At 40.8% G+C, this 21,756-nt stretch overlaps 1 long non-coding RNA gene across 1 annotated transcript; it reads right to left on the bottom strand.

Moving 5' to 3' along the window:
• Positions 1-240: 240 nt before the first annotated feature.
• On the bottom strand, positions 241-20,119 carry LOC124119405. The gene is made up of 3 exons (XR_007221712.1): positions 20,006-20,119; positions 1,672-1,717; positions 241-369 (listed from the first exon to the last, which is right to left on the bottom strand). It is a non-coding gene; the product is annotated as an uncharacterized LOC124119405 (long non-coding RNA).
• Between the last annotated feature and the right edge of the window lie 1,637 nt (positions 20,120-21,756).

The following is a 21,756-nucleotide window of genomic DNA, read 5'->3' as shown; positions in this document are numbered from 1 at the left end:
AGAGTTATCTAATTATTATAAAGTGTTGCAGCTTGTATTTTTAATTTGAGAAGCTGACTTGCATCACACTTCACCAACACTAAAAAGTATATATTTTATATATTTCAGGAGGAAAGAATTTTGATAATTATTTTGTTTACATGTACTTCATGTACTTCATCAAAAATAGTTATAGTTAAATTCTGTCATACATGTCCCGTTTCCAATGTTCAGTCTTTTCATAAGCCAAAAGAGCATCCAAAGTCTGCTGGTTGTCTATCTTAGCCAGGCGTGTTCCACTGTCCTCGCATATTGTCCTTGCTTCGTTCCATGTCTTTTTGCCCGTATATATGTAGAACTGTTTGCCTGTCAGGCTGCTACACTCGACACCTGTAATGAGTGAATTACATGAGTTTGACGCCGTATTGAGCAGTATTCCAATAATATCACGGCATGTCAGCTTCATGTGGTAGAGAAACCCGAAGTAAAGCAGTTCTTAGACGTTTACCACGGGTATGGTGCTGACAAAGCTAGAAACAGTAGGGGTAAAACGGGATTCGAACACACAATCTTAAGTTTCTGGCACGCCCAAGGGACGCAACTCTGCAGAGCGACTAGACGACTGGGCCACGCGGGTCCTTCTATAAATAGGATTGGTGTCTTTAAAAGCAGGCATATCTGACACTGTGCGATGATGCAACTGATTATTTGTTTGCGTCTTTGCATCTTGGTTTCTCGGATTTTTCTTTTCTTTTGCGTCGTCTAGTTTTGAACCAGACACGTATATGCATGTGTAGGTTTTGCTTACATTTACAGGAATGTGAATAAGATATACGATGAACCATTTCTTTAAACCCAGAACATTCTAAGTTGATTCTCTGGTAGACAGAAGTTATATGTGTGGGTTCGAACCCCGTCGTCCCGATAGATGGGACTCCAGTGAAAAAACATTATTTGGGGTGAGTTGGGTTTAACGCCGCTTCTAACAGTATTCTAGTTCAATCATTGCGTGTCCAGCTTACTGAGGGATGAAAGTCGCAAGTGATGCAGGTCCCAGACGTTTACCGCTTTGGTGACCCCAGTGAGCACTGGTATGGTGCTGACAAACCTTGAAACACAATCGGGTGAACTAAAGGAAGAACAGTCACTGAAGGATTGATTGTTTGTTTGTTTGCTTGTGTGTTTGTTTGTTTGTTGTTTAACGCCGCACTCAACATTATTCCAGCTATATGACGGCGGTCTGTAAATAATCGAGTCTGGACCAGACAATCCAGTGACTGACTTCACGAGCATCGATCCACGCCATTAGGATACGATGACATGCATCAACCAAGTCAGCCAGCCTGACCACCCGATCCCGTTAGTCGCCTCTTACGACAAGCATAGTCGCCTTTCACGGCAGGCATTGGATGCTGAAGACCTATTCTACCCCGGATCATCAGGAGAGCAATGATGGCAACACGTGCAAGATATGCCATTCAACAGGATTGAATGAAAAAGAGCGACCTCGAATACTATTTGTTGCGTTGCTGGTTTTATAACCCAGGCCATGCCCCATGTTTATAGATATATGAAGCATACATCAAAGAAATACATTAACTTTATTGTATCCATAATGTGAATTTGGAATATACAGTTGTATATGATTGCTGTATTACTACACTGTAAACATAACTTATTCAAGCTACTTACATGAAACAACAGCTGCGATGAACAGAGCTATTAGCGTTGGCATAATCTGAAAAAATATGCATATGGTCCTCTAAAACGATACTTATATACGAATGAATATAGAGTGAGTGAGTGAGTGAGTTGGGTTTAACGCCGCTTTTAACAGTATTCCAGTTATATCACGGCGTGTCAGCTTAATGTGGGAGGAAAGCCCGAAGTGATGCAGGTCTCAGACGTTTACCACTTCGGTGAAACCCACGAGCACGGGTATGGTGCTGACAAACCTAGAAACATAATTGGGGCGAACCGGGATTCGAACCCACAATCATAGGTTTCTGGCGTGCCCAAGGGACGCAACTCTGCACAGCGAATCGCGGCGCCTTAGACGACTGGGCCACCCGTGCCCCCGAATGAATATAGAGTGTATTGATAATGGTAAACGTGATGAAACATGATGCAATGTTTCATTGTGCAATTCACAAAGCGCATGTATAAATAATTGATATTGTCTACAGTAAACTACGGTTATAACGAACTCGAAGGGACCACTAATTTTAGTTCGTAATAATCGTAGTTCGTTTTAGGCATATACAGCATTTATACAAGAAATGGTCGGGACTAAAAAATAAGTTCGTTATATCGGTCTGTTCGTTATAAACGTGTTCGTTATAAACGTAGTTTACTGTATATTGATTTAGGCATATTATTAGTTGGGAATTATGTATGTTGCCTACCTGATTTTGTATATGCTAGTGCATATGAAGTGTTCATGACTCGTTATGTTCCAAATAATGTGTGGTTCGAATATCGGTCCGCCCCGACAGTTTGGACTCCAATAAAAATACTATTATTTGGATTGAGTGAAATTGCTTTAACGTTGCTTTGAACAGTATTCCAGTGATATCACAGTACGTCAGGTTAATCTGGGAGGAAAACCCAAAGTGATGCAGGTTTCAGATGTTCACCACTGTGATGAGGCCCACGAGCTAGATTTGGTGCAGACAAATCAAGAATCATACTCAAGGCAATACCTAATACCCGACTAACCATCACACTACCATCACCCGCACACAACATAGTCCTAGTCAAACGGCGGCTAGTGCACCGGCGGTGTTGATATCAGATGGATAACATGTAAAACAACAAACCATTTCCATAACTATAAGAATCTCCACTGTACGGCGCCAACTAAAAAGCATGTGTCAAATAGTGATGCGTGAGTGAGTGAGTTATGATTTAACGTCACATCGGCAGTATTTCAGCCATATCGTGACGACAATAGTGATGAAACCACTTAAGAAACTAATTGCATGTGTACATAGAGAATACTACACTCATTCTCGTTAGATACCATTTTTACGAAACGAGTGGACTTCTATGGTATCTGACCGAGCGAAAGCGAGGTCAGATACCATAGAAAGTTCACGAGTGTGGTATTTTATTATTATTACCCACGTTAAATATATATCTAAGTGTAAATACATAACAACTTTCGTTCGTTGACAGACCAAACTGAAACCGGTTGCAAAATCTGGTTGCGCATGAATATTGATATAAGACCAAATATGGGCATTGTTGACATGTTTATGCATACGCATTAACAACATGCGCCTGCTGTTCTGTTTGCAAACAAACCAGCACCGATGCTCAAGATCCTTTTGGAAGAAAGTCTTCAACTTATGGTAATTCAAGCGCCATGTTGTTAGTACGCAGGACACCGATAAGAAAATTTGAAATGTCACATTAGCGCCGCTCTTTGAATATCGGACCAACAGTCACACGCATCACACTGCCGGGGTCCCGTCTGTACAATCAAAGTGGTTCGGTTTCATTGATCTATCAGCTGAATTTATATCATGTCCGTACCATTTTGGAAGAGGGAAATCAGACTGTTCGCCCAAGACATTCATGTTAACTGTACCACCCTATATACTGAAGACGTGAAAATCAACAAACTCAAATCTGCTTGCATGTCAGTGACAGCTTCGAACGATCGAAGGGCAAGGTCGCCACCAGAATAAGAAAAGACAACCGCGATCCACTCACAGCGTTTTACGCTAGAGATAGGGAATGTAACTGTTCACATTTGGGATGTTTGGGGCCACAAAATCAGAAGTCAAGCACACTTCCACGGAGTTTTCGAATGATTTGTATCGGAACTGTGAACTTTAAGTGATCTGGTCGTGCTGTCGTGTTCGTTCATTCATGAACAACACCTCCCGAAACAGCGCCACAAAATACGCTTCAAGGGGGACACCGATGGCACAACCGGATCATCCCAAGTAAGTCTAGATATCTGTCCAGATAGTTTAAACAGACTTCATTTCACCACGCCTATCCTTTTACGTTAAATCAAATTGAAAGTTGGGTGCGTCACGCTCAAGGGACGCGCTCGATCGGCAGTCGTACATTGTAAATCGATTTATAGATCTAGCTCGATTATATGTCTGTAGGAGCTCTATGCATAACTTATATAGAATGCAAACCGAATTTGATGCGTGTGACTATCTTGTTTGGTTTAATAAAGTGTTTGTAAATATCTCTCGTTCTCATGAATTTCTTCAGTTCTGCCTTGTAATCGCAAAATGAATGACGTCTCGCGATTTTTTATGAATGAAAAAAGTAGTCCCGGTGTGACAGAGGTCACGGTTATCCAATCAAAACGAATAAAACAAGGTCAACCTTGTACGACACACGTGTGACGTACGGATTTAGTATCTTACCACCTGTCTCTTCACCACGTGGGTAATAAATACGTATATGTGACTGATCACTTTAAGGAACTTTTGGACACCCTGAGGATCGCAAGAATATTGCAAGGCAGAACATTGAAGCCAGTCAAGAACTGCCCAAGAACAGGTACGAGGGGCGTTCAATAAGTTTTGCAACTTCAATATAAGACCAAGTCGCAGAATATCTTTTGCACTTTTATTTTTCAATATAATCTCCATTCACCTCAATACACTTATTCCATTTGTCCTTCAAGCTTTTAATACCACTTTTATAGAAATCCACAGATTGACCCTCTAACCACGCCTCTGTGGCAGCCTTTATGTCCTCGTCACGTCTTCAACGTAGGGCAGATTTCATTTGCCGGAACAGGAAATAGTCACTGGGGGCTAAGTCTGGGCTGTAGGGTGGGTAATTTAACTGTACAGCCCAGACTTAGACCCCAGTGACTATTTTCTGTTCCGGCAAATGGCCCAAATGACAATTTTCCTACATTCCTTGTTGATGACATGGTCCTCTTACATTCCCCAGCAGTCCAGAAAGGCAGTAAAACAAACATAGACATTCATCGGTCCCTTTACAATCCAGAAATAGGCCCCAACCAGATCTCCAATAATATAACAACATTGAAACTATGGACTTCTCTAAAATGAATATTAAAAGTACTGTCAAAAATGCTGGGAAAAATGCTTTTCTTGCTTCATATAATAAATACGAATCTCAGGGCTATGAAAATAGCATATATCCATATATGTCATGCATGTATGTTACGGCCTGTAGACTGCGGTAATTACCTAACACCTGTCCCGAGATGACGACCTCACACCGGCCCGTGCATTCTCACAGGTGCAAATGTCACCTGGTCTCAAAATATTGCTGTTATTGCTTATTGGGTTATGCGTTTGACGGGGTTATCAATTTAGATATGTACTGCATTATATTTGCTTTGAAAAAATGATGGAATAGGTAATCTATGAGACGGGATGAGTACATGAAAGGTTGGGTTTGTGAATCAAGAAGTATTTGTTCTTCTACAGATGATGTCTTTAGCAAGCGTCAGACTCAGCTGATGACGTATCTGAATCCGTACTATCACACCAGGGTATGATAACTGGTGGGACAAGGTTGATATCTACGCCGTCACGTTGGCGGTACTGACGTTCTATTTCAAGAACGTGATCTTCAGCCTTTTGCCATGATACCTCTGGTATAATTCTAGAAAAGGCTGCGACTGAGTTTGAATGTTGTTATGTCTTTCCATGAACCCTTTACAGTTAGCCCAGAAAAGCTAACTGGGCCCATATATACAGATGGATCCAAGAATCCTATCAACAACACTGCCGGTTACTGGATCTACATCCACAGCTCCCAACCCCAAGCACATTCGGTCAGCCTGCCTCTCTGACAGCCAGTCAGTATTCGCTGCTGAATTGGAGGCAATTCATCATGTACTCAAACTCATACCGGAAACAAAGGCAGTCATCCTGTCAGACTTGTTACGTGCACTACAAGCGATCAGCAGCAGAATCTCAAACTCTAGACCAAACACAGTCAATAATATTCTATACGAAAACATATCACTATCGGACAGGTGGAGCTGTGTTGGATCCCGTCTCAAGTAGATATTCATGAAACTGAGAAGCAGACACACTGGCAAAGCTAGCTCTAGACAAGGCGAAGATACAGCCTTCAGCAAACCGGAGATGGAAAGCAAAATCAAAGCCTCCATTGTCCAAAAAGCCTAATTGGATGCAAGTAAGATCGGCATATGGCTCTACAAAATTCAACCCAAAATCCACAAAAGCCATACTCATAATGAAAGTCGATGGAGCCATCTCGGTCACAAAAAGCACCATGACAACGTATGCCCATCTTGCAGTCAACCAGACCATGCCCCTGCCCGGGCTCCTTAAAACAAGAATTGCAGTTAGATCTGCTATCTGTCATAGATCTCCTAAAGCCAAGAGATGCAATAGCGAAGGCCAAATTAACTCTATTTCTGAGAGATGAACAGCAACTCGAATGTATACAAACAGAGCAGCCACAGAAATTCTATCAATTTCTAAAAATCAAAAATGAAATCATATCAATAAGAAAGTAGAAATCTTATCAATGCTAAAACTCACAATAGACGTGTACCCTACTCGACACATGACTCCTAAAGAGGGACAGGTCAGCCGATATTACTGAGGCAGAAGGCGACCTCTTAAACACTTAAAGCAACAACAACAACTGCAAAGTCACACTGCATCTGAATAAATCTTGGAACGCTAACAACTCCGCTGTCACCGGATACCGTCAGACAGCACATTCTCACGTCTATATGCCCTAAATCAAACTAAACAGTTTCACAGAAAAATGTTGTTTCCAGGTTTATCAGCACCTTTCCCGTTGTCGTGTTTTAATTGGTAAACGTCAAAATAAAAGAGACAGATCCCTTTTCACCGCCATACAAAAAAACAAACACCGAAAGCAGACTCAATTGTAAGATTCCGACTACACCATTGGCTTGGTTTTTATAAACCACCAAATAGTGAGGTGTTCGCGTATGTAAGGTCAGCGTATTCTGTTCCACTGGTAACTCCCCCATCACAAATACATGTACAGGCACGTCAATTGTTCACCTCAACAAACATTGGCACTCAGTCAAATAGGGAACTGCATTGGACATACGTTTGGTCACTGATGCCTCAGACTTTAAAATGTCCACAATACAACTTTTTGAAAGCCTTACCGAGGCCTTGAATGTTTTAACCCTGACCAAGCAAGCAACAGTTATTTGACTCTCTTTGAGTGAGTGATTGAGTTGGGTTTAACGCCGCTTTTAACAGTATTCCAGTTATATCGCGGCGTGTCAGCTTAATGTGGGAGGAAAACCCGAACATGATGCAGGTCTCAGACGTTTACCACTTTGGTGAAACCCACGAGCACGGGTATGGTGCTGACAAACCTAGAAACATAATCGGGGCGAACCAGGATTCGAACCCACAACCATAGGTTTCTGGCTTGCCAAGGGACGCAACTCTGCACAGCGAATCGCGGCGCCTTAGACGACTGGGCCACCCGTGCCCCCTACTCTCTTTGAAATCTTCGTGGAAAGATCATGTTGGATTGTATCTCAAAAGTTGTAACATGTAGACACCAAAGGCTGGATCTGTTGGAATATTGCTCGAAAAAACGCCAAAGTTGACATCATCACATACACTGTCGTTGGTGCTGTTTTGTCACGGACATACACGTCAGGCTTTCCTACCACATCTACCCGTGACATAACTGAAATACTGTTCAAACGCACTCGCTTACATCCAAATCAATATATCGATTACGTAAAGAATATGACTCATGAGAAGGGGCATAAATGGCACAGCACATCACCAAAACAGCTGTATTTCACCACGTTTCACTCTTTAAAACCGCTAAAAAAAGCCCAATAGCTCCAAGTTTGAAATTCATGTTTTTAGTTTCAGGGCAGAGTGAGTGAGTGACTGAGTATGGTTTTACGCCTCTTTTAGCAATATTCCAGCAATATCACGGCAGGGGACACCAGCAATGGGCTCCACACATTGTACCCATGTCGGGAATCGAACCCGGGTCTTCGGCGTGACGAGCCAACGCTTTAACCACTAGGCTACCCGACCGCCCCTTCAGCGCAGAGATGTTAATATCAGGATATATATGCGTTATACCACACTCTTGTGATCTGCAATAATGCTTGTTCCGTTATACCCATTTCTTTGATATCGTGCACCTTAAGTACAGATGTATTGTGCTAATTGTTAGGAAACGGACATAACTTGAAAATAAACGCCATCATTCACTAAAATAAAACCCCGACGGTGGTTTTTTTTTGTTAATGAAGAAGCTGAAGGACAGTGGTATAGCTACTTGGGCAACTCATGTTAAATATTTACTCGATATTTATGGATTTGTTTATGTGTGGCGCGAGCAGAATACACTCTTCAAAAAAAGAAACGCAGTAGAATTTAGGTCGGTTGGTTGGTTGGTTGGTTTGTTGTTTAACGCCGCACTCAGCAATATTCTATCTATATGACGGCGGTCTGTAAATAATCGAGTCTGGACCAGACAATCCAGTGATTGATATCATGTTGTCGTTGTACAAAGGCATTGAACAAACTGTTCATTGTCATGTCTCATAAGGCCACAAGGTTGCGCTGAACTCAGTATCTCGTGTGACCGCCCCGGGCAGCAATCACGGCTCTGCATCTCCTCGGCACTGACTGGATAAGTGTACGAATTCCGTCTTGCGGAATTCTGCGGCATTCTGCTTGTAAGGCGTTGGCCAGTTGTGGGGGTGTCTGCGGCGTGTTCTGACGTTGACGTACAAGTCGATCGAGTTCATCACAGAGGTGTTCGATTGGGTTGAGATCTGGAGATCTCGAAGGCCCGGGCAAGTCGTTGATGTTGGCATTATGAAGGTAGTCTACCGTGACACGAGCTGTGTGCGGTGGAGCGTTGTCCTGTTGAAACATCTCCCTATGGCGGTCAATGATTGTATATCGAATACCGTTTGTCGACTATCAGGCCACCAACATTTTCCAATAACATATATCCAAATTATATACCGGACTTTTTGTGTAGTCAGGTTCAATGAACTACATACTACCTGTGCGTTTCTTTTTTTGAATAGTTTATTGGGGATTTTAAATGTTTCTTGCAGCTGTTTAGACAGCTTTTGTTGGATTGTAACAAACAGCTATCCAGATGTAAATTATGAGTCTTGGGGAGGGTGTGTGTGTGTGTGGGGGGGGGGGGGGGATTTTGTTGCAGGTAATTTCTTTCTTTCGGGCAGTCTGAAGCATAATTTTGTTTCAAGAATTTTCAAGGGATAATATATTGGTTCCGATAAACTCCCAGCAATTGAGCCTCCTTGTTAATTACCTCAATTAATTACTGGGGTATTTTAACGTGAAATAGCCCAAATCATCAAGCCCAAACCCTAAATTTTCCACACTGGTGATATTTCAGAATATCTTAGCGTCGTCATCCTTGATAGTGCTTGTGTCGAAAAAAACTCACTGACTTTTGTACTCAGGACTGATGATCATGTCAAAATAGTGCTATTTTATCCGGCGTTAGTCCACCTTATTTCTACATTGTTATGGTTTTCTTTGTTCTTGCGCCAAGCTTCAATGAAACCTTATATTAAGAGTTTTAAGTGCCACCGAAATCTTCAGCAACAAGGGAGGCTTACGTATTAACATTCTATCCCCTTGATTTTGTTTTACGGACAATAATTTCATACTTTCGTATGACTGATCGGCAATACTATCATTCAATATATACCCTAGAATTCAAATACATCAACATTCTGGATAATTGAAAGGAATCAATACCGACAGTTCGTATTACATAAGGTTTGTATAAGCAGATTAGAAGTATCGATCTGCCTCGTATGTTTTGATCAGATTTGTTTTACAATAACGACGATAATGCAGAATGGTAACACAGATACCATGGTAACTAATCTAATCAAACACGACACAATGATACGGCGGGATGAGGAGAATCCAGGAGTGAGTGAGTGAGTGAGTTGTGTTTAACGCCGCTTTTGACAGCGTGTCAGCTTAATGTGGGAGGAAAACCCCAAGCAAAAGAAAATTGAACCCATAGTGCCAATACCGATAGAGGGAACCTTTGAACGCCTCCAAGTCGACATCCTTGAACCAATGCCAATAGAGGGAACCCTTGAGCCCTTCCATGTCGATATCCTTGGACAAATGCCAATAGAGGGAACCTTTGAACGCCTCCATGTCGACATCCTTGAACCAATGCCAATAGAGGGAACCCTTGAGCCCTTCCATGTCGATATCCTTGGACAAATGCCAATAGAGGGAACCTTTGAACGCCTCCATGTCGACATCCTTGAACCAATGCCAATAGAGGAAACCTTTGAACGCCTCCATGTCGACATCCTTGAACCAATGCCAATAGAGGGAACCTTTAAACGCCTCAATGTCGACATCCTTGAATCAATGCCAATAGAGGAAACCTTTGAACGCCTCCATGTCGACATCCTTGAACCAATGCCAATAGAGGGAACCTTTGAACGCCTCAATGTCGACATCCTTGGACTAATGCCAATAGAGGAAACCTTTGAACGCCTCCATGTCGACATCCTTGAACCAATGCCAATAGAGGGAACCTTTAAACGCCTCAATGTCGACATCCTTGAACCAATGCCAATAGAGGGAACCTTTGAACGCCTCAATGTCGACATCCTTGAGCCAATGCTAATAGAGGGAACCTTTGAACGCCTCAATGTCGACATCCTTGAACCAATGCCAATAGAGGAAACCTTTGAACGCCTCCATGTCGACATCCTTGAACCAATGCCAATAGAGGAAACCTTTGAACGCCTCCATGTCGACATTCTTGAACCAATGCCAATAGAGGAAACCTTTGAACGCCTCCATGTCGACATCCTTGAACCAATGCCAATAGAGGGAACCTTTGAACGCCTCCATGTCGACATCCATGTGCCAAAGATCAAGAACGTTAACAGGTACATTCGTCTATTTGACTTCTACCATTGACTCCTTTACCAAATGGACGGAGAGTTTCCAAATGACAACGCTGGATGCTACAGAAGTTGCGGAATTGCTGGTGAAAGAGGTCTTTAGAATGTACGGAGCTCCAAGAACTTTGGGTATTTACGCACGGTATTGTTATAATGTTGAATTATCTAATTAAAGCAACTCAAATGGGTTATAGCGATTTACAAATGTACTTAGGGTATTTAACTCAAATACGCTTGGCTGTTAGCTTGTTTGTTGTTTAACGCCGCACTCAGCAATATTCCAGCTATATGACGGCGGTCTGTGTAGATGACAAGACAATCCAGTGATTGACATCATGAGCATCGATCCACGCAATTGGGATACGATATCGTGCATCAACCAAGTCAGCGAGCCTGACCACCCGATCCCGTTAGTCGCCTCTTACGACAAGCATAGTCGCCTTTTACAGCAAGCATTGGTTGCTGAAGACCTTTTCTACCCCGGATCTTCACGAGCCACAAATACGCAGCGTATCTGGTGCTCAGGAGAAGTGTGAAAGCATTAACATCTTGTACAGATCCCTCCCCTTCTTCCCCCTGTCGATACCCAATGAATTATTGGAGAATATGTCACACGAGCACATCGCACATATACATGGACACATGGTCGCACACGCGTCGTCGTAAAGCACTAGCCTTTACACATTCCATGAGATCAAGCTCTTTTCAAATATCATAAATACATGTTGATCAGTTTGCATGCGAACATGTATATACACATATAACCATGCTTAACAATCTGCGAGATAACGGGACCCCATCTTCACTATACTCGGCTAAATGTGAGCCTCAATCCTAGGGAACAGTCGACGCGAAAAGCGAGGTTTGTGGTTCACGTGGTGTTCGTTGTGAACTCTATTTTTCCATAACCTAACAGGAAGTTGTAAATTTAAAATGAAATCGGCTATTTGCTAAATTAACTCAAAGAGAGAGAACGAAGTGTTTGATTTCTGAAGCATGTTCTATGTAAGTATTTGGAAGGAGACATATATATATACTCACACGCAAAAGAAACGCAAGTCGAGTATGCAGTATACATGTTATTTATTTTCAACAGTAAAGACAAGAAATACTAATAGGGCAAGATTGACAAAAATCGACCACAGTTTTATACCCACTACAGTTCGTGACAGTTCGTGCGTTTTCGATTTCGCGAGAAATGGGTGCATGATACCCACATATTCATTGAGTTGGTGCGTTTTAGCTATTCGTTTTTTATGTTGCATTTTTACTCGGGGCTTCCAAAATGCAACCAAAAATATTGATAACACCATCATGCTTCACTACATGCTAAAACTCGTATCAATTTATGGTTCCGTGTTTGTTACCTATTTGCTTAAAACCACTTGCGTTTCTTTTGCGTGTGAGTATATTATATTTGGTGTACGAGATAATGGTAAAGGGGTAATGTGCAATATCAGGAACTTTGGTACAGCATGTGATTTACACATCAGTTTTCGTTCACAAAAGCGATAACACCCTTTCCTTGATCATAAATCATCTCAGCTAATAGCGTTGTCCATTGCAGATTCCGATTATTCTTCCCCGCCCTTAAGGCGGGGAAGTATACGGGAGAGGTTAATTTTGTAGCATGTAAGTCGACATGTTGGTTTCTTTGAAATTTCAAGCCACACAGTTACCGAAACGAAACATACAAATCATGTGAAATGTGCGTAAAGTTGATGTTTATCTTTTCCAGCAATAAGAGATACTTCAAAATCGTCTTGCTATTCTGAGACTTAGTCACTTTTCGTAATGCTGATAACCCATGAAATTTGTTCATTTTGTTTTTAAAAGAGCTAAAAATGATCCCATTTCGCTAAAGTTAACCGGTCTATATTTTGTAAGAATAAACTATTGCGCATTGAGCGATTATCTCCTTTAGCTATAGGCGTAGTATAGAAGTGATAAATCACGCACTGACCTTGCATTGCTGTACATCGTATCTTATTCAAGCTGTATCACTGAGAGTGAGTGATTATCCCCCTTACCCGAACAGCTCAATTGCGCACTACCTTTGCAATGTATCGTATGTTATTCAGGCAGCCATCGAGAAACGTTCCAGGGAGGAATTTAGGCCAAGCCTGTCACGCGCACTCAATTTTCACACTGCTATTGCAACATATTGTTCAACACGATTAAATACCAGGCTTCTATAAAGTATGACTTTGTTCAATAAACAACACATGTAAAACAACGGGTTTGATATCATAAAATTGTTTTAAATACTTCACTGTATGTAATGTATGGTACATACCGTTTCATGCGGCGGTTTACGTTTCTGCATGGTTTATTGCTTTGACAACAAAATTTTAACTTCCAGCAGAGATTATACACCCGTATATGTTCTTTGCTTCTGGATACATAGGAAATCAACAGGTTGGTCTGTAGTTTGCAATTATTTTCCAAAAAGATAATACGGTTGCATGATATCTTCACGATGTTTGGGTTGAACATAGTAACATTCTTCTAAACAAATTTCAAATCTAAGCCGGAAGCAATCACAACACAAACCCAGTTAACCAAACGGAACCATACACAAGAGTGAGTGAGGGAGTTGGGTTTAACGCCGTTGAATAGTATTCCGTGTCAGCTTGATGTGGGAGGAAAGTCCGAAGTGATGCAAGTCTTAGACGTTCACCACTTTGGTGAAACCAACGAGCAAGGGTTTTGTGCTGACAACAAAATCGGGGCGAACCGAGATTCAAACACACTGTCATAGGTTTCTGGCGTGCCCAGGGGACACAACTCTGCGTAGCGAATTGCAGCGCCTTCGGCGACTGGGCCAACCATGCCCCCGTTAAAAAACTGTAAGAAACTATTATACAACAAAGATGTTTTAGATGAGATATGTATTGCGGAACATTCCATGAAGAAACAGTGGCAATATTACACAATCACAAACTACAAAATACATGCAAAATAAACGACAATTAAAAAACACAGGAACATTCAACATTCAAAGGAGGTACATTATAACAATTTTATTTAAAAAAACAAGTGTATTATAATGATATGGAAACAATATGAGAATTGAGCAAAACTATGGTAATGTTGTACATACATGTACAAGGAATTTGTTTGTAATTGTTGATATGTTAACAGATCTTGGAAGTTGTTTCTGGATAACTGTTGGTAAACTTATCAAGAATCTGCTCCTTTTAACAGACTGTACCAAATTCTTTATCATGATTGGGGATTATTTGTTGTTTTCTTTTCTTGGTTGTATTATGTAAGACAGTGCGTAATGTTGTTCATCTTCTGAGACATCACATGTTTCACAGAGACGTTGTTCAAATGGGGTTGGTGTTTTTGTATATCTACAATTTTTTCAATTTTTAGTTTGTGATTACTTAAACGTAGTTTTGAGAAAAGTGACCTATGGCCTTTGTTTTTACAATATGTAAGATAAGTCTCAATATTTATAGATAACGTGACCAAACTGTATGTTCCTAACTTGCTGCTAGATAAATGGGAATCCATTAATGATTGCGTGATTTTTTACATTTGAACTGAAGTATATTTAGAGTGGATTCATTACATTTTTTGTGTTTACTATTTTAAAAGTTTGCTTTATTTAACCCAACCAACATTTTGACCAGAAATATTGATATTTGCTGCAAAAGCATGCTTTAGAATGACATTTGTTGTGTTATCTATATAGGATTATTTTTATTGGTACTAATAGAGGGTATATATCAAGTTTTGCCTGACAGGCCCAGTTTTCTTGCCTGGGTTTTCTTTGTGCTGACCAATTAAAGACACTGTTTCTTTTATTGTGCTTTCCAAAGATAACTACATTAATAACAACCAATTTGTACTTTACACCAATTCTCTCCTCCCATAGCTTACACTTCCTTCCTCTGCACATAACATTATATTGCGGGGAGCTATTGATGCTCTGCAGCAATCTCTACTTGTATCTTTAGCAAAGTGTTTCTGTTTTTACTATGAACTAGTGGTGATAACAGGTGTAAACGGAAATTAATGGTACAAGTCAAAAAAGGGAATTGCATCCGACATCAATCCATTCCCTACTCCTGTTGTAGTCACAAATATATCGCTTTATACTGCAACGACACACACAACTACAACAACACCAACAACACCAAAAGGATTGTTAGGCATGAAGTTTGTATGTGACTTTCCCCTCCCTGTTCTGAAACATCTTTGTAAATATAACTGATGTTATATATTAAGTGAGGATAAATCAATATACTTCGGTTAATATGAGTCTACCAACATGATAATAACATGCCAGTTTTATTCCACTGATTCACGTATGCACGAGCCCACACGCTACACGTGTAACCCAGAGAGGCAAACAACCAACGTAGCATAGCCTCGTCCCCGGAACTTGGCGGAATCAAACGCTATGTCAGCTGTCAACTATAATATTCAGAGTAAGAAATGCAAACACTTAACGATCGTGTCATTTATGCAAAGTATCATTAACTTGACTTGAGGTGATTAATTCATGCTGTAGTGTTATATGATCTTACAGTAAAGCAGTAGAATAATGTGCAATAATTATTTCATGATATTTTCGGATGTTGTGCTCATGGTTATTCACAATTACAAATCAACTTCAGGAAACTTGTATCCGGTTGGAACGTAGATACAGATATAGTTGTCACAACAAATATTCCCTTTACGGCCAATATGTAGCATTGTATTGTTTGTCCACTGCACATTTGTGTTCAAGTTGACGATATAATTTATTCATCTGGAATTCCTCAAGCAAACCACAGATGTGCATTGTCAACGAGAATCGTTATATAAATTACGCTTCACTTCAGTGCATGGAAATGTTTCACTAAATAAATCATATGAAACCTATACCTAGAAATGGGAGTGAGTGAGTGAGTAAGTATTGTTTTAAGCCGCTTTGGGCAATATTCCAGCAATACCACACCAGGGGACACCAGAAATGGTCTTTGCTGATGAATGAATGAATTTCTTTATATCCTCCAGATTTGAATCCGAAGATCTTACACAGACAAATACGTTATTCACAATACATTATTTAGATTACTTGATATATATATAGTGCTATGAATACACAATGCACAATGCACAATTTATGAGGAGTAGGGTATATGTGTCTAGTAGATATACATAAGATATTTCTTGAAATTCCATATAAAGTGGCAAAATGACAGAAAGATGTGTCCCCAAGTATCATAATCAATTTCATCAGTTAAGTCATGAACATCTGCACCGAGAAACAACAAAAGCGTGTCATCATCGTCAAGCATATCTATTTTCACATACACATCAAATTTATCAATCAGACATGAAAAGAAATGTTTTCTGTCAGACTTAAATGGCAGAGGTCGTCTTACATGTGGATAGAGATGTATTACATTATAACGAACATGTGATTAAAAGAGTGCATGAATTTGATGGTACCGTGATGGTCTGTGTGCTGGTCTCTCTCTTCAAATGTTTTGTTTATTCTCTGATTACGTCTCTGATTTCTCAGCCGATTTAGATGGGAACGAACCACTATCAGTATACTCTTTGTTATAGTTGTCTTATCATATCGTTTAGCAGTGTACAGAAGGATGCTGTATACGATTACTGGACGTCTAATATTGACAGTGGCGTTGGTAGCAATGTGAGCACAAAACAGATCCTTTTGTTATTGAGTTCCAGTCGTTATTACAGAACCTTCCTAATAATAGTAATTTACATAGTCTATGTAGCCATTCATTGACCACATTCCGAAGTTAGAAATGACCGCATCAGTTGTATGTCTTCACCAAACTCTTGTATATGGCGAGCAAAGTCGCGTTGTGTACATTCAACTATTTCAAGTTCTTTACGGTATAAGGTTGGTAGCAGAGAGGCTATTGTTTGTTTTCTTTAATTCACATATAAAATCATTTATGAAAACGTGAAAGAACCATGCTGACCTAACTCGACCTTGCCTAACACCTTGTTTAATGGGAAACACTGTTTACGTTGCAGTGTAAACATCTAAACTCCCTTTTACCATTTTAATAGGATTTGTACAATCTAGAGATTCCTCCCCGTGGCCTGTTGTTCTCTCCCCATTCTCGTCTTGCCACCCTCATCTCACAGTAGGGCTCATTTTAACTATCATTTTTCCAACAAGGTTTCGAATGTGATCTATATACACTTTGGGGCATATGGTTCGAGTTAGCCTTCACGAGGCATTTACTTAGCTCTGAGTTAAAGTGCTCTATGACATAAGGTTGAACGTTGTCAGATGCTATACGGAGGTTAGAAGTTTCTCAACTTCTTTTGCATACAAACTTTAATGCAATTCGTCTGCTGTGTGCCACTTTGGAACATGTACATCGTATGCAGACAAGGCAAGGGAAGTGGTCCGAAATTACTCATGATGCAGTTACTTATGTTGCATGGTTCAATTGTATAGAAATAGTTTACTAAATAAATCATGATAATAAATCATATGCACTTATACCTAGAAATGGTCTTTGCTGATGTGATCTCTGCTGTAAAGTTGTCATGTCCGTTTTGGTCGTCTCAAACCTTTGGAAACAGTGGCGTTGTTTTTCAGAGTGAGTGAGTGAGTTGGGTTTAACGCCGCTTTTAACAGTATTCCAGTAATATCACGGCGTATCAGCTTGATGTGGGGGAAAGCCCGAAGTGATGCAGGTCTCAGACGTTTACAACTTTGGGGAAAGCCACGAGAACGGTGCTGACAAACCTAGTTTACATAATCGGGGCGAACCGGGACTCGAACCCACAATCATTGGGTTTCTGGCTTGCCCAAGGGACGCAACTCTGCACAACGAATTGTGGCGCCACAGACGACTGGGCCACCTGTGTCCCCTGTTTTTCAGAGGGTAGTTGGGTGTCAAGGGTGGCCTTGCAGTAAAATTGTTTCGCAAAGCACGCCGCAGACTCGAGTAAAGCGAAATGTATATCATATTGATTATGTGCTATATCTCGAGAGTTTCAGAGAAAACGTGTTACCGTCACTATAAGTACAATCAGAAATGAGAAAGAAATATTACGTGCTACTGAAGATGCATAATTTGTCTGAATCACAAGATAAGTTTAGATTCAGTTCGGTATGACGAGGCGGTAGAGTGCTTAAGATGAACAGCAACAAATGAATGATTATAATATGTCTTGGGGAAAAGGAAGTGTATAATCGATAAAAACATATGTCTCATGACATAAAAGAACAGTGTGCCAGTATAGCCATGTTGCCTTTCCGAGACACAATTCTTCCAAGAATAATATACTAAATGTGAACGGTTTAGTAGAACCGCTTGTACTCGTCCGGACTAATGCCGGTTTTATAATGCTAGCCCACTGAGATGTCATCCCGACAACAAGCACCATCTTTTGATAAGATGCGACCCAGTTTCGAGAAACCGTCCTCCTGCTCTCCAGGCAGATGCTTTTTCCACTGGACCACAGTCCGGCAATTCATATTACGAAATGTGAAAGGATGATTTAGTACTGCTAAGTTTTCTACACCAATATCAGAAAAGATGTAATGGATTATTATTATGACAATAGTTATGGTTTTAGTCTGTGTTCCTCGTTCTAAATGGAAATGATTCTATTAAATATATTGCCCTTTTAAAGTGTTTTATATACACAATGAAAACATCCTTGGATCATTGCCAATAGAGGGAAACTTTGAACGCCTCCATGTCGACATCCTTTGACCAACACCAAAAGAGGGAACCTTTGAACGCCTCCATGTCGACATCCTTGAACCAATGCCAGTAGAGGGAAACTTTGAACGCCTCCATGTCGACATCCTTGGACCAACAGCAATAGAGGGAACCTAAGAACGCCTCCATGTCGACATCCTTGAACCAAAGCCAATAGAGGGAACCTTTGAAAGCCTCCATGTCGACATCCTTGGACCAACACCAATAGAGGGAACCTTTGAACGCCTCAATGTCGACATCCTTGAACCAATGCCAATAGAGGGAACCTTTGAACGCATCCATGTCGACATCCTTGAACCAACTGCAATAGAGGGAACCTTTGAACGCTTCCATGTCGACATCCTTTGACCAATGCCAAAGATCAAGAACGTTAACTCGTACATTCTTCTATTTGACTTCTTCCATTGACTCCTTTACAAAATGGATGGAGAGATTCCAAATGACAACGCTGGATGCTACAGAAGTTGCGGACTAGCTGGTGAAAGAGGTCTTTAGAATGTACGGAGCTCCAAAAACTTTAGTCACAGGCAGTGGAAGACAATTCACTTCCAAGTTTGTCATTGCCATCTGTGAGTTGTATTAGATGAAACATCACTACATATTAATATCAGACCAACATAGTCTGCGATAGAAGAACCAGGACATAGCACAAATCCTGAAGGTCAAAGCCAACCCTCAACAGGACAACTGGGATGAGGTCTTACCATTCGCCATGATGGAAATCCATGAAAAGAAATCGGTGGAAAGCTGTCACCAGGAAGTGCTGTATGCTGAACAACAAATGGAAACTGAAGAATGTTGTTTAGATCATGTTAAAGAAATCCAAGTGGTTGTAACACTAATTTTGCTTGGCAGCATCAACATTTCACAGCAATGTTGTGGGGCATTGTGTCAGTGTCAGATCGTTGGTTGTTATGCAGGCACATCGTTGGTGTATGAAGTGAATAACACGTTATAAAACGTTCTTGTTAATGTCTCTTCACATCTGACCTTGCTTGCCTTAAGAGGCGACTAACGGGATCGGTAGTCAGGCTCGCTGACTTGGTTGGTGCATGTCATCGTATCCCAATTGCGTTGATCGATGCGCATGATGTTGATCACTGGATTGTCTGGTGCAGACTCGATTATTTACAGCCCGCCATCATATAGCTAGAATATTGCTGAGTGCGGCGGTACAGAACAAACAAACAAAATCATATCTGACCTCAGGCAAAAGCATGTTCACATTCGCTGTTCTAGGCCTAGGCTTCTTATGTGAGCATAATATCATCCAGGAAATGTTCCATGGGTTTGGCAACGATGATGTGTAATAATTTTGAAAGTTTGGAAGTAAATTGGAATAATCGAGAACGATTTCGGTTACCTTTTCGTGGTCGCTTACTGTCGGGCGGATCCACGGCCCCATAGATTGAGCGTTTCGTCAGCTGTAGATGGTAGTGACGTTCACAGTTCACAGTTGGTTGTGAGTCGCTACTGAGGCGTTCGCGGGACACAATAGCAACACTCGGGATATCGAATTATATCAGTGTGAAATACTCGCATCTGTATGGCAGGATCGACCGCGATCAATACTCAGGAGATACATAAATGTATGCGCAATGACAAATGATTAAACTTCGGTTTGTTAGTGCTACATTGAATTGACCCATAATAGTTTTTAATGTTAAATTAATGTCGGCAAATCTAAGATAACATACTTCTACATTTGAGGGGCTGAGTAATTAAAGTTGTCGATGTGAATTACAATGCCCCCGTAATTACCTTGAACAAAGCATGTCTCCATATATTACATAACTACAGACCCGTGAAGATCCGGGGTAGAATAGGTCTTCAGCAAGCCATGCTTGCTGTAAAAGGCTACTATGCTTGTCGTGAGAGGCGACTAACGGATCGGGTGGTCAGGCTCGCTGACTTGGTCATCGTATCCCAATTGCGTGGATCGATGCTCATGATGTCAATCACTGGATTGTCTGATCCAGACTCGATTACTTACAGACCGCCGTCACATAGCTGGAATATTGCTGATACTAAACAACCAACATCACTTCACATCACATAACTACAGTTAATCTGTCATTGCAATTTGTCAGTAAAATAAAAGAATCGGATGGTCCTTGACTATTTTAGTAGTATATATGAATATTGAAAGGTCTAATCTAAACTTTATATATAAGGTTGTGACATCATAATTGCAGTGCAGAATTTGTAATTAAACCTTACATGCAATGATCATACACGTATAGACTTCTTTCTCAATCTTGGCCCATAAATTAGCCTGCGCAACGTTTCTGGATGTTGGGGCGTTAGGTTTTGGTTCCGAAACCGTACTCTCTCTGTTAATCATTTCTTCAAAGCTTATCTTTCTTCTTTAGACCGATCATAACATTTATATTTCATGATCCCCTACTATTTCTAGTGGGTGTCGTGTTTTTCAGGTCTTTCACTCTCAGGCCTCAATGCAACCCCGCCCGTCCGACGGTACTGGTCTCACAGCGGAGAAAATACACTTTTTGGTTTGCCATACATTCGCGTAATTAGGGATAATGACGTCACCCCTCTATCGTGCCCACAAATCGCCATTTGTCTGTTGATTGAGATACTGTCTCGGGGGAGGGGCTTTTTTTTAAAGTGTGTGCTTACTTCAGTTGCATTAGTGATTGTGAGTTCCCCTATATATGGAATACTACGGTCGTGTTGTCGCATGGTCGCCCTTGCAAAAACAACCAAAAAGTGTCAAAATGGGGCGACATATTTTGACCTTAAAAGTTTCGCGTTGTCGCACTTTGGTAAAATACTAAAGATTATTCAAAGCGCGACAATGCGACAATGCGACAACGCGACAATGTCCCTTGTAGTAATCCATGACTATAAGCGCACTCGTCAACGATAGTTCATAATTAGTTCATATATGGAAACAAAATCATTAGTGCATATTTGGAAACAAAATATAATTACCATAAGCAAAAACATGTTCTGTTTTATTTTGTCCTGTTTACAACTTTAAATATTTGTTCTTTAACTCACCATGAACGCTGTTATATGCTACGGGGGGAAATAGTACCCCGAATGTTTATATACAATCCCAGATGTGTTGATAACTCAAAAAGATAGTAC

Source organism: Haliotis rufescens, unplaced genomic scaffold (genome assembly GCF_023055435.1).
Source record: "Haliotis rufescens isolate VD_foot unplaced genomic scaffold, xgHalRufe1.0.p SCAF_17, whole genome shotgun sequence".
NCBI classification, from domain to species: Eukaryota; Metazoa; Mollusca; class Gastropoda; order Lepetellida; family Haliotidae; genus Haliotis; species Haliotis rufescens.
Note: the sequence above shows the minus strand (reverse complement) of the source record. Positions and strands in the feature narration are given on the sequence as shown.